This window comes from Sarcophilus harrisii, chromosome X (assembly GCF_902635505.1).
Source record: "Sarcophilus harrisii chromosome X, mSarHar1.11, whole genome shotgun sequence".
NCBI lineage: Eukaryota > Metazoa > Chordata > Mammalia > Dasyuromorphia > Dasyuridae > Sarcophilus > Sarcophilus harrisii.
In genome coordinates, this window is record NC_045432.1 from 16,674,914 (window position 1) to 16,686,391 (window position 11,478).

Consider the following 11,478-nt stretch of genomic DNA (forward strand, 5'->3'; position numbering starts at 1 on the left):
ATCTTTTAGAAGAAAGGATATCTGATCCAGCAAAGGACACCAAAGTGCGAGACTGGAGGATCCCCTAATTTTCCATATGCCATAGATTTAAGGACTTTGATAATCTAAAATAATCTGTCCTGGAATTGCTCTTCAAGTGCTATGTGTCCTGATATCACAGCATTACTTTAAATATTTTCTCAGTGGATAAAAAATATGTCTACTTGCAGTCAAATGTTGTGTAAAATGCTGAGGATTATAAGAGAAATAAGTTAGGTTTAAATTTTGTATGTGATAAGATTCATGTCTATTGTAATAATTATGTATACAAAATAGAAAAGAAAAATCCTTATGGATTCTGGGAGGCTCCAGCCTCCAAATTCTTAGCCCCTTGGAATACTCACAACTGGGACTCTTCTAGGAGTTTACTTCTAGTAGGTTAGAACCCAGAATTTCCTAGTTAGATCATAAGGACTGCCTCTGAAGAGCCAGATTTTAAGTGAAAACTTAGAAACTATGAGATAGGGGATGCCTCATGGAATATGGTAGGTATGTACTTAAAAATTGGAATTCAGGTTTATCAGCTGTGAAAACTGTAGAATCTGCTAGGCCTGACTTGTGAGGGCCTAAAAAGAAAAGGGGAAATGTAAGGCATCTGGGTAGGGACATTTTCAGCAAAAGGAGGATTTACACACACACACAGCATCAGGCTGGGAGTTGCCATGGAAACAAAAATGAGAGAGCTAGCAGTGTCCATAGAAGAGGGGACCTCAGAGCAAAGAAAAGCCTTAGGGAGAGCAAAAGGCATATCTTGCAGGGCTATGGAAAATTGCATATGCTAAATGTGGGGGTATTCAGAGAATAGCAATCTTCTGCTCAAGAAGGAGCCTCTAAGTGGAAAATCTCACACCTGATGAGGATTTCTTTTCATAAATATACTGGATACGCCCAAATATTGGCCATTTTCTATTGATTCTAAAAGGGAAAAGGCAGATTTATCATAGGAGATGATTTATTTGTACTAATATTTTTTTTTAAATTATCCTGGCCATCAGTGATTAAAGACATATAGAAATTAAAACCAAATCATACAGAAAGGCTTTTTAGGAAGTATCTTCAAAAAATGTAGTGAAATTACTATCAATTTTTTTTCTACTCACTAGCCGCTCCTTTCCTTTCTAAAGCCCTCTGCTTGTACAGCTAAACAAATGCAGGTTTATGTATTTCTCTCTTCAACACAGGTTTTTTTTTCCTAATAATAAGAATGACTATCATGCAATTTTTTGCAAGGAAAAAAACTGCATGAATTTGAAGGACTTTATAAGGGAGAAATCTTTCCTTTCAAAATCCTCATATTAGTTAAACACATATACATTGTCATTCGAATTGAATAAATAAAATGTAAAGTTTTCTGGACCCAAATGAACATGACATGACTTTAGAACTAAACATGTCATATCTTAAATAGTCCCTAGAACACTAAAGGTTGAGGCTTCCAGGTACCCTTCATATGGGAATGTTGGAAGTTGTTGGTAACCTAGAGACAGAATATCTCAGCTAGAAGTTCAATCCTGCCTCCAAACGTCCCAATGGAGACAGATAAGTGAAACTAGAGTATGTGATGAGGGAGGGAACTTAGACCCTAGGACTTCTGACACCGATGGACATTTCTGATCAAGATTCTGGGGTTTTTAGCTCATTAAATTTAGTGTGTCATTACTGAGAGATGTAGAGCAGAGACAACAGGAGATGTAGAGCAACTAGTTAAGGCAGGGATAGCGCATCATTCTTGGAGTCAGAAGGACCTGAGTTCAATTGTGGCTTCAGAAACTCATATTCTGTGTCACCCTGAGCAAGTCACTTAAACCTGATTTTTTTTTCAAAAGTGAGGGATGTTCAGAAGGTAAGAATGTAATTTTTTACACTGGTGGGGATTTCATACATGTAATGGTAAGTTCAAGAATGGCCATAGAGAAGAGAAGGAAAGGAGTAGGAGCCCTTTGAAGAAGCTAGATCAGAGTGAAGAGAGCTTTTAGAACATAACAGCAAAGACATGACATGTTCTCAAAACTTCCATTTTCCAAACATGGGACAGTCTTGAAAACCTAAATCATGAGGTCTGGAAGGAAACTTAGGGTGGAAAATTGCACACCAATACAAATGTAATTCCATGATTTCTATTGTTGATAAAGACTGCTGAAAGGATTAAATTTCATTCCCATTAATATAGGGCTCATTTAAAAAAAAAAAACCCAGTGAGACATAATGAGAACTGATAACATACAAGACACATTTCAAATTCAGGATATTAGTAATGTTCTTGTGCAGTGTAATAATGAAAACCTTGATAATATAAAAAAAATCAAACCCTACAGATCATTGAAGGTTATGGCTTTGGAACCCAAAAAAGTCAGGATTTACAAGGATCCTTAAAACACTGAATATATGAACTTTCACTCATATTTCAAAATTGTATATTGGTGGAGGATGACTGTAGAATGTTCTTGCTCAGGGTCAGTTCTTCCCTCTGGAGGGCTTGATTTTGACTAGAAAGGAAGCCAAAAGATTTTATTGATGAATAGACATAGAACTTAAAATAGCTTTGCTACAAGGAAATATGGATTCCAGAATACTTAAACCAGTACGTCAGTGTTGGGACTTACTAAATGAGAGAGAGAAGTAATTGTTCAAGGGCTGATAAAAGAAATGATCAGATGCAATGGTTTTTGAGTATACGGAATGATGGGATTTAGAGGAACCATGGAGAAAAACATGAGAAAGAGAAGATAATATTGAGAAGAAATGATATTAAAGAAAGGAGACTTACTAAAATACCAAAGGTCAGAACTTGTAAGAATCTCATTGTATGGAATAGCTTGGAAGAGCTGCAAGAGTACAAATCATCTGCTCGGAAATGGGTTTTAAAGGGGAAAAATCTTACCTATTCCAAGGTTGCCTATTCCTCTCTAGTCTTAGTCTACTGGGGATCAAGAGATCAATATTGAAAGATATTAATTCAAGCTATTCCCTGAAAGGTAAATGCTGAAGCTGAAGCTTCAATGAGAAGAAGAATACTCATTGGTGAAGATCCCAATATTGTGAAAGATTGAAGGCAAAACCAGTCAGAAAGTAGAAGAAGAGATAGATCAACAATATAATTAGAATAAAAAAAACACATCTAGGACAGATTTTGGGAATCAGTTGAGGATACTAGGGAAAGCCTGGCATGCTGTAGAACAAGTATTCTTTGAGAACAGAAATGATTAGACCTTAATAGACCTTAGAATGGAAAATGTCATAAATTCCAAAGGTAATATTCTCAGATAGATAAACTTACTTGTCCAAATGTAGGCCTGTTGCACATCATTTAAAAAACACCAAAAAGAATTGCTCTTATGGGATCAAATCTATTATTTAATTTTTAGATACATTGGAAATGCTAAGGAAAAAAAGTGACAGGTTTATTCATGGTATTAGTTATTATGGGTATTATGGGTATGGTGAAAATACTGTCAATTTTCTGAGCACAGAAAAATTCTTACCAATCCTTAAATAGAAGAAAAAACTAGTGCATTCCTTTGCTATTTCCTTATTGATAAAAAAAATAGCTATTGATAGTAGCATTCATGATAATGAATATTCGGCATTTTGGGGCATTGCACCTTGTACTTTATAATAAGGACTTTTAAGGAGTGAAGACTTCTTTTAAGAAAAGAGCATATGGGTAAGAACAACTGAAGTATTTTAATAAATCAATAAATTTAACTAAAAAAACACCCATTCAGATATTCAAAGGGTCTTTCTTTGGACATGAAAATCTCAGATCTGTGAAGCTTCTCACAAAACTTAATATCTACATTTCCAGGTATCATGAAAGTGAGTAAGTTAATGGTAGACTAACATTGTCTAGCAAATCATTGAGTTTTATTTCAGAATGGAACAATTAGGAATGGATTGTGAAGTCAATTCTCTTGAATAATTATTTGACTTGGAACCTAAAATATCTGAAATTAGTGGAAATATACAGTCTAGAATCCTGACCTGGACAAGGTTTTAAGCAAGAATGTCAGTGTGGGGACTGAGCATAACAGACACAGTGATACGTGTTCAAAGGCTGATGATGAAAACTGTCTGTACAAATGGGATTTTAGAACCTACAATGTCAGGGAGATGTCATGGACAAGAAAATTAGAAATTCAAGAGAGCAAGGGATATCAGATCCAGGAGAGACCAAAAAAGGTCACAAATGTAGTGTCCTCCAAATTTCCATATGCCAGAGCTGTGAGATATTTGAGAATTTACAATGATCTGATGATTGGGCTTTCAAATGCTAAATGTCCTAAATTTCAAGGCTTACGCTAAATATGTTTTGAGGGGGGAAATATTATGCAGGTAAATATTAATAATATGTAACATGTTAGGAATTCATAAGAAAAAATTGATTAGATTTTTAAAATTGTATGTGGCAAGTTTCATGTTCTATGTAATAGAATAGAATGTAATAGAAAAAGAATAAATCGTAATGCATCCTTGGAGAGCCAGGCCTTAGAATCCTAAATATCAGCTTCTTGGAATCTTGGCCCTCAGAGCTTCCTGGACTTTTCCACTTCCATGTTGGAGGTGTCCTGAAGGTGAGAATGCAAAATTTCCTTGTTGGGGATAAATACTCCCTCTGAAGGTCCAGATGTTGAATAAAAACCTTAGAGAAACAATGAGATGTGAGATAGGAGGACTTGCATAGACAAAATGTCAGGTTTGGGTGATGCCATTCAAAAATAAAATGAGAGAGCTAGCACTACCCATTGAAGAGTGGACCTGAAAGGTAAGACAGGCTTAGGGGGAGCAAAATTCAGATCTTGCAATGGCCTGGAAAATAGCATAGCTAAAGATGGAGTAGTCAGAGAGCAGACCGCATTTAAGGCTGCACAAGATGCCTCAGGGTGGAAAAACAAACAACTCACAGGAGTTTATTTTCATATTTATACTCTGTGGATCTAAATAATGGCCATTTTAAACTAATTTAGAAAATAGGTAAACATTTAGCAGAGAATATTCATTTATTCCAATAAGATATTTTTGAGTAACAGTGATATATATTTTTTAAAAAGCTAAAAGAAACAACAAAAATTCTTCCATATTCAACCATACTACAAGATTATTGTCAATTGTTTGTCCATTTAAAAAAAAACACCTTGGGGCTCAGAGACAAGATGGCAGAGAGCAGACAGGGTTTTCTGTGGCCTTCTTTGACCTTCTCTCAAACCAACAGCAGATTAAACCTCTGGACATGTTTTGGAATGACAGAAGCCACAAATAATTTGGAGTACAACAAATTTCCAGAAGAAGATACTTTGGAAGAACTTTAGAACAGGTCTCTTTCAATGAGGGCAGGGGGACATTCTGCAGAGCCCAGACCACAGCATAGGGAACCTGGGGCAAGGAGCTTGAGCAGGAAGCCAGAGCGTTGTGGTGTCATCTCACTAGGAAATCTTCTGTGAGCCTACTGCCTGCTTCTGTGAGACTAAGAGCCTGGGGTGGAGCCAAGATGGCAGAAAAAACACATGCTTCATTCTGACCTCCCCTGCTACCCTCAAACTATTTACGAAATTCAGCCTCTGAATTAGTGCGAGACTGTCAGAACCCATGAATATTGGAAGTAGAACACATTGCCAACAGAAGATAATCACGAAGATCATCAGAAAAGGTGTGTTTTGGTCATGCGCAGGCACAGGAGGAGGACAGGACAGACACAGGATCAGGTAGGCAAGGAGGCAGAGCAGGGAGGTCAGTGGCTACTCTGCCCTGGCAGCAAGCCAGTAGATCAGCAGAGAAGTTATAAAACTTCCTACCAAAAAACTTTACATAGGTAAAGAGTGAACCCCAGAGTCTTACAGGACTTGACCACACCCACCCAACATCCCAAGTGACTAAGTGTGATCCAAGCACAGCCTCAGTTGCTGTTCCCAGCTCAGCCACTGCCTTTCTGTTGCCACTGATTTCATCACATCTGCTAATCCCAGTGCAGCCATGGTGGTCCCACTGCCACTTCCTGTTGTTTGTGGAGGTAGCGTGGAAAGCCCTCATTACCCCAGAATCAGATTGCAGCATCTTTATTTATTTGTTTGTTGATTTATTTATTTTTATGTTTAAAATGAGTAAAAAGGCAAAGAAGACTCTAATTATAGATAGCTTCTGTACTGAAATAGAGCAGATTTCATACTCTGAGGAGACTAAAAACAGATTGTCTCTAGATGAAAACCCAAGGAAGGATATGATCTGTTCTCACCACACAAGATCCTCATAGAAGAAATTAAAAAGGATGTTAAAAAAGAGCTAGAAGAACATTAAAGGAAAGAAAAACTTTGCAAGTGTGTCTGGATAAGACATATAACTTACTAAAAGATAAAATGGAAAAAGAAAACAACTCCCTGAAAAATAGAACTTGCAAATTGGAAAAAGAAAATAACTCCTTAAAAAATTTGGCAAAATGGAAAAAAAATTCCATAGAACAAAACAACTCATTTGAAAACTCAATTGGACATATACAAAAATAAACTTTTTTAGTAAAATGAAGAAAATAATTCATTAATAATCAGAACTAAACAAATGGTAATGAATGACTCAAGGAGACATCAAAAGAATCAGTCAAGCAAAACCAAAAATGAAAAAAAAATGAAAAAATGTTAAATAACCTACTTGGAAAAAGAACAGACCTGGAAAAATGGTCTAGGAAAAATCTAAAGTTATTGGACCCCTGAAAATCTGATGAAAAGAGAGCCCAGACATTATTTTTCAGGAAATCATCCGAGGCTGCCCAGATGTCATAGAATAAAAAAAAAGCCATTGAAAGAATTCATCAATAACCTGAAAGGACCCAAAATTAAAACCTCCAAGGGAATATTGTGGCTAAATTCCAGAATTACTCACCAAGGAAAAAATTTACAAACGGGAAAAAAAAATTCTTCCAAGGGTCACAATAAAAAATTTTGGGATCCAGGAGGTCCAAATTTAAAGGATCAAAGGGCTTGAACCTGATATTTAAAGGCAAAGGGCTTGGAAATGCAATAAATTCTTCCTGTTAACCTGGGCATTTTCCAGGAAAAGGAAGATGGACATTCAAAAATAGGTGGAATTTAAATTATTTCTGATAAAAGCAGAGCTAAACAAAAATCTGATTCCAAATATAGGTCTCAAAGAAATCCTTAAAAAGGTAAAATAAAAAAAACTCTTGGGAATTTTTTCTATTATGTTGAATACAAGCATAATTTGATTTTCTGTTATAATATAAAAAAAGGTAAGAGAGAGGGAAAAGGAGCTTGTACCAGAAAAAGGGGAAAGTGGAGATAAAGTGAGGGAAATCAGTCTCACAAAGGGCAAAAAACCCTGTTAATCTGGGGAAAGGAACATTGTGTGGACTTTTACTCTCATCAGGTTTGGCTCAAAAAGGAAATATTAGACATATTTAAGGAAGAGAAATGTCTCAAATCACTGAGAAGAGGGAGGGGAAAAGTGAAAAAGGAAGGGGTATTTAAGTAGATGGAAATACAAATAGTAGGGGAAATGTTTAAGAAAGGAAGGGGACTCTAAGGTAGGGAGGGAATTTTTAAAAAAGGGGGGCTGCATTGAGACAAGTGGTTAGAAAGTTTAAAAATGGGGAGGGATAAGGGGGAAAGGAAGAAAAAAGCAAATTGGGGATAAAAGATGGCAGGAAAATCTTTGGTAGTCAACCAATAAATGTGGAATGGGGTAAATTTACCATAAAGTGGAGACCGACTGGATTAAAGCCGAATTCTCAATATGCTTTTGGCCAGGAAACATATTTGAACAGACTGATATAACAGAGTAAAGGCTGGGCAAGAATCATCTATGTTTCCAATTGAAGTTTAAAAGGGGGAAGCAATCCTGATCTAGATGAACAAAAAGCAAAAATTGATCTAATTAAAAGGGTGGAAGGCTATATCTTGCTAAAGGGTCTATAGATAATGAAGTAATATCAATAATTCCTATATGCACCAAGGTGGAAGGCATCCCTTCCTAAAGGAGGAAAGTTAAAGAGGCTACAAGAAGAAATAGAAGCAAAACTATAATAGGGGAGTTCTCAACCTTGCCCCTCAGAACTATAAAGCAAAACCAAAATAAATAAGAAAAATTAAAGAATTAAATAGAACCTAGAAAAGGGGATAGGACCTTTGGAAGAAAACTGAATAAAGACAGAGAGGAGTGCACTCTTTCGGCACCATGGAACCTATAAAAATTAATAAATTTAAATGCAGAAATAAAAATTCATCCCTTTTCAGATCAAATGCAATAAAAACACATTCAGTAAAAAGCCGGGGAAAATAAAAAAATATAATTGGAAAGTAAATAACTATCCTAAAGAATGATTAAGAAACAGAAAATCATAGACAAATTAATAATTTCACAAAGAGGAAAGGACAATAATTAAGGACAAAATAGAAAATATAGGATGAAGCCAAAGCCATAATAAAGGGAAATTTTTATAGTTTACATTTTTCAAAAACATAGAAAAGAGAAATAATGACTTAGGCTTACATCTAAAACAGCTGAAAAAGCAAATTAAAAAGCCCCTAATCAAACACTAAACTGGAAATTCTAAAAAAAAAGGAGAATTAATAAAAATTGGAACCGTAAAATTTTGAATTAAAAAAAACTAAAGTTTGAAAAAAAAATAAAATAAGAATAATCTTTTGGTAAATTTGATTAGAAAGAGAAAGTCAAAATTTTTCTTGAAAATGAAAAGGAAGAACTCCCACTAATGAAAATTAAAGCAATAATTAGGGTTCTTTGCCCAACTTTAATGAATAAATTTGATAATCTAAATAAAATGGATAACTACAAAAAATATAAACCCAGATTAAGGGAGGAGGAAGAAATTGCTTAAATAAATCCTATTTTAGAAAAAGAAATAGAAAGGATCAATTGGACCAAGATGGTGGAAAGACACACACAACCTTTCTGAGCCTCTCTTTCCCTCACTATCAATTAAAAATTAACCTCAAAAATAGGCTTGACTGGTAAAATTTACAAAGATTAGAAGGGAACAACTTACCACTGAAGATAAAAGATGAGAAAAGGTTTGTCCAGGGCAGAAGCAGACCAGCAGAACAGGGATAGAACCAGAGGCTAGCTAGACAGATCTGGCGGGGTGGACTCCATGATTAGAAAAATATACAGAGATGGCTCTTCCATAGGCCATTGCACTGTTTCTTTCAAAAAAGAGACCAGCTGGGAAATTAAAGCCGAAACAGAGGGTTCTTCAAAACCGCCGAACCTAACAGGATCTTTATATCCAAAACTGGGATTGGTACAGACCACAAAACAGGTGCAGCTGCATTCTGGCCTGGGGTAGTGACCTTTCACTGCTCAGCCCCTCTAGCCCCAGGGCAGTTGCTAATCCCACAGCAGGTTTTTTTCTGGGCCTTTTTGGCTAGGCCTCCTCAAGACCTGAGTCACTTTCGGTGGGAAACTTTAGCATTCCTTTGGTGTTTCTTTTTCCAAGACACAGCCAGGTGATAAAAGGTCAGATCTTTTATTATGTCCTTCAATATGGCCCGGTTGGCCCAGGGCCTTCTCTCTGCTTGGTTCCAAAGTCTTTTAGTTTGTCCTTTCTTCCTTGCCTCTGCTTTCTTTCAGCCCTCCAACCATGGTGGAAGATGCAAAAGACCCTTTGCCTCAAAAGATAGGGCTTTGGGGCTTCCCTCCCAAGTGTCTTCTCCGACCCCAGTCAGTGTTCCAAGAAATTCCTTGGGTGCCCTTCTCCCCGTCAATGTTCCCAAGAAAAACCTCCTCAAGCTCTAAAAGCTTCTTGTATATATATGATCTCCCAAAGGTTAACTCCTCCTTCTGGGAGAGAGGTTCTAGGTTATCTCCAGGTGCTCTCTGGCCCTAAGGAGGGGGTGAATTCGGATTCCATACTAAGCCATAACCTTAAGCCCTGAAATCTCCCAAACTTGGAATTCCATTAGGTCCAAATCTTATGAGCTCTTAAAGGTGTGAACACAAGCATCATTTCCTCAATTTATACTTAATAACCTTGTTTCAAGTTCTGGCCCCAAACCTTCCTTCTAAGATCAAATCTCATAAAAACCATGCCAAATTAGATAAATTGTTCTTAACCCAATGGCTTAACGGTTTGAAAAGATTCCAAAACCCCCCTTTTTCTTTTGATTTGAACATAAGGCGATCATAACCTCCTTGACTTCTTAAGGAGGTGAGAACTCCAAAAAAGTGATCACGCCTTCCCCTGGCTTCAAAAAGGGTGGAAAACAAAAAAGAAGGTGGGTCAACCCCTTGACATCTCAGGAAGGGAGATAAAAAACAAAGGAAAATAGAAAATCAAATCAGATTAAGCGGGTTTCTAGAGGGGCCTACTTGAAACAGGTAAAAACAAGGTTAATAAATCCATCAAATGGTAGGCATTTACAATTCAACACATGGCCTTTCCAGGCTAGTAAGTAATGTAAAAAAACTTGAATTAAATGGAATTTAACATTTAACATTGTCCATTGGTTCATTGCCAAGGTCCAATATTTAAGCTTTGGGTAAACAATTTTTCTAACGTGAATTCAACATACAGCATTATACATGTCCATAAGTCCTAAAATAGTCCAAAAGGTTTTGTCCATTAGTTCCCGTAGGGGTTTGGTCCTTGTTTTGAAGTAAACAATTTTTCATAACATGGAATCAACATACAGGTTATACATCTCCATAAGTCATAAAAATAGTCCAAAGGAATCCATTGTTCCATTAGTTCATATGCCAGGAATCCAATAATTCCTTGGCTCAAGTACGTAGTCTCATCAACAATTTTTTCATCTAAAAACCAAAGATCCTTCTGAAACGTTCCCTCATCTTTTGGTCAAGGGAATAATATTCCGAAGATTTTAAGTTTAAGGTCTCATTGTCAGCCATGCTCATTGGAATTTTCTTAAATCTTCTTTGTTTTGAAGAACTTGAAACAGTCTTCTCTTGTGTTAGAAACCAATGACTTGAAGATTTTTAAAATTTTCAGTCCTATTGTCAATTCCCTTGGTGTCAAATGTTTTTAAATCTTCTCCTTTGTTTAGAGGTTTTTTCTCTTTTTCTGTTTTTCTCTGATGGACAAGGTGAATACCTTTGGACCCATCTGATTCCCCTCCTCCTGTAAGATACAAAACAAATCCTCTTTGCCAGTTATCTTGGTCCCTTCCATTCACCACTTTTCTGGATTTCTCTCCCATCACCGGGATTATCTAAAGATAGTGGAGGCCCCTGGACACTGCCTTCTGGTGGGTTATAAACCTGTCTGCTGGGCCGGGCATCTTTATCAAAAATTAAAAATGAATGGTATAGAGAACCAAATTTAAAATTTCTAGGGTTTACCCCTGGCTCCAAAGTGGTGTAAAATCTTACTTGTGCAAAATGCTTGGGTTATTGGGTCCATTATCTGTTTTTATTTCTTGTGGCACAACCTTTTAATCTTGTCTAAATTCGGACCCG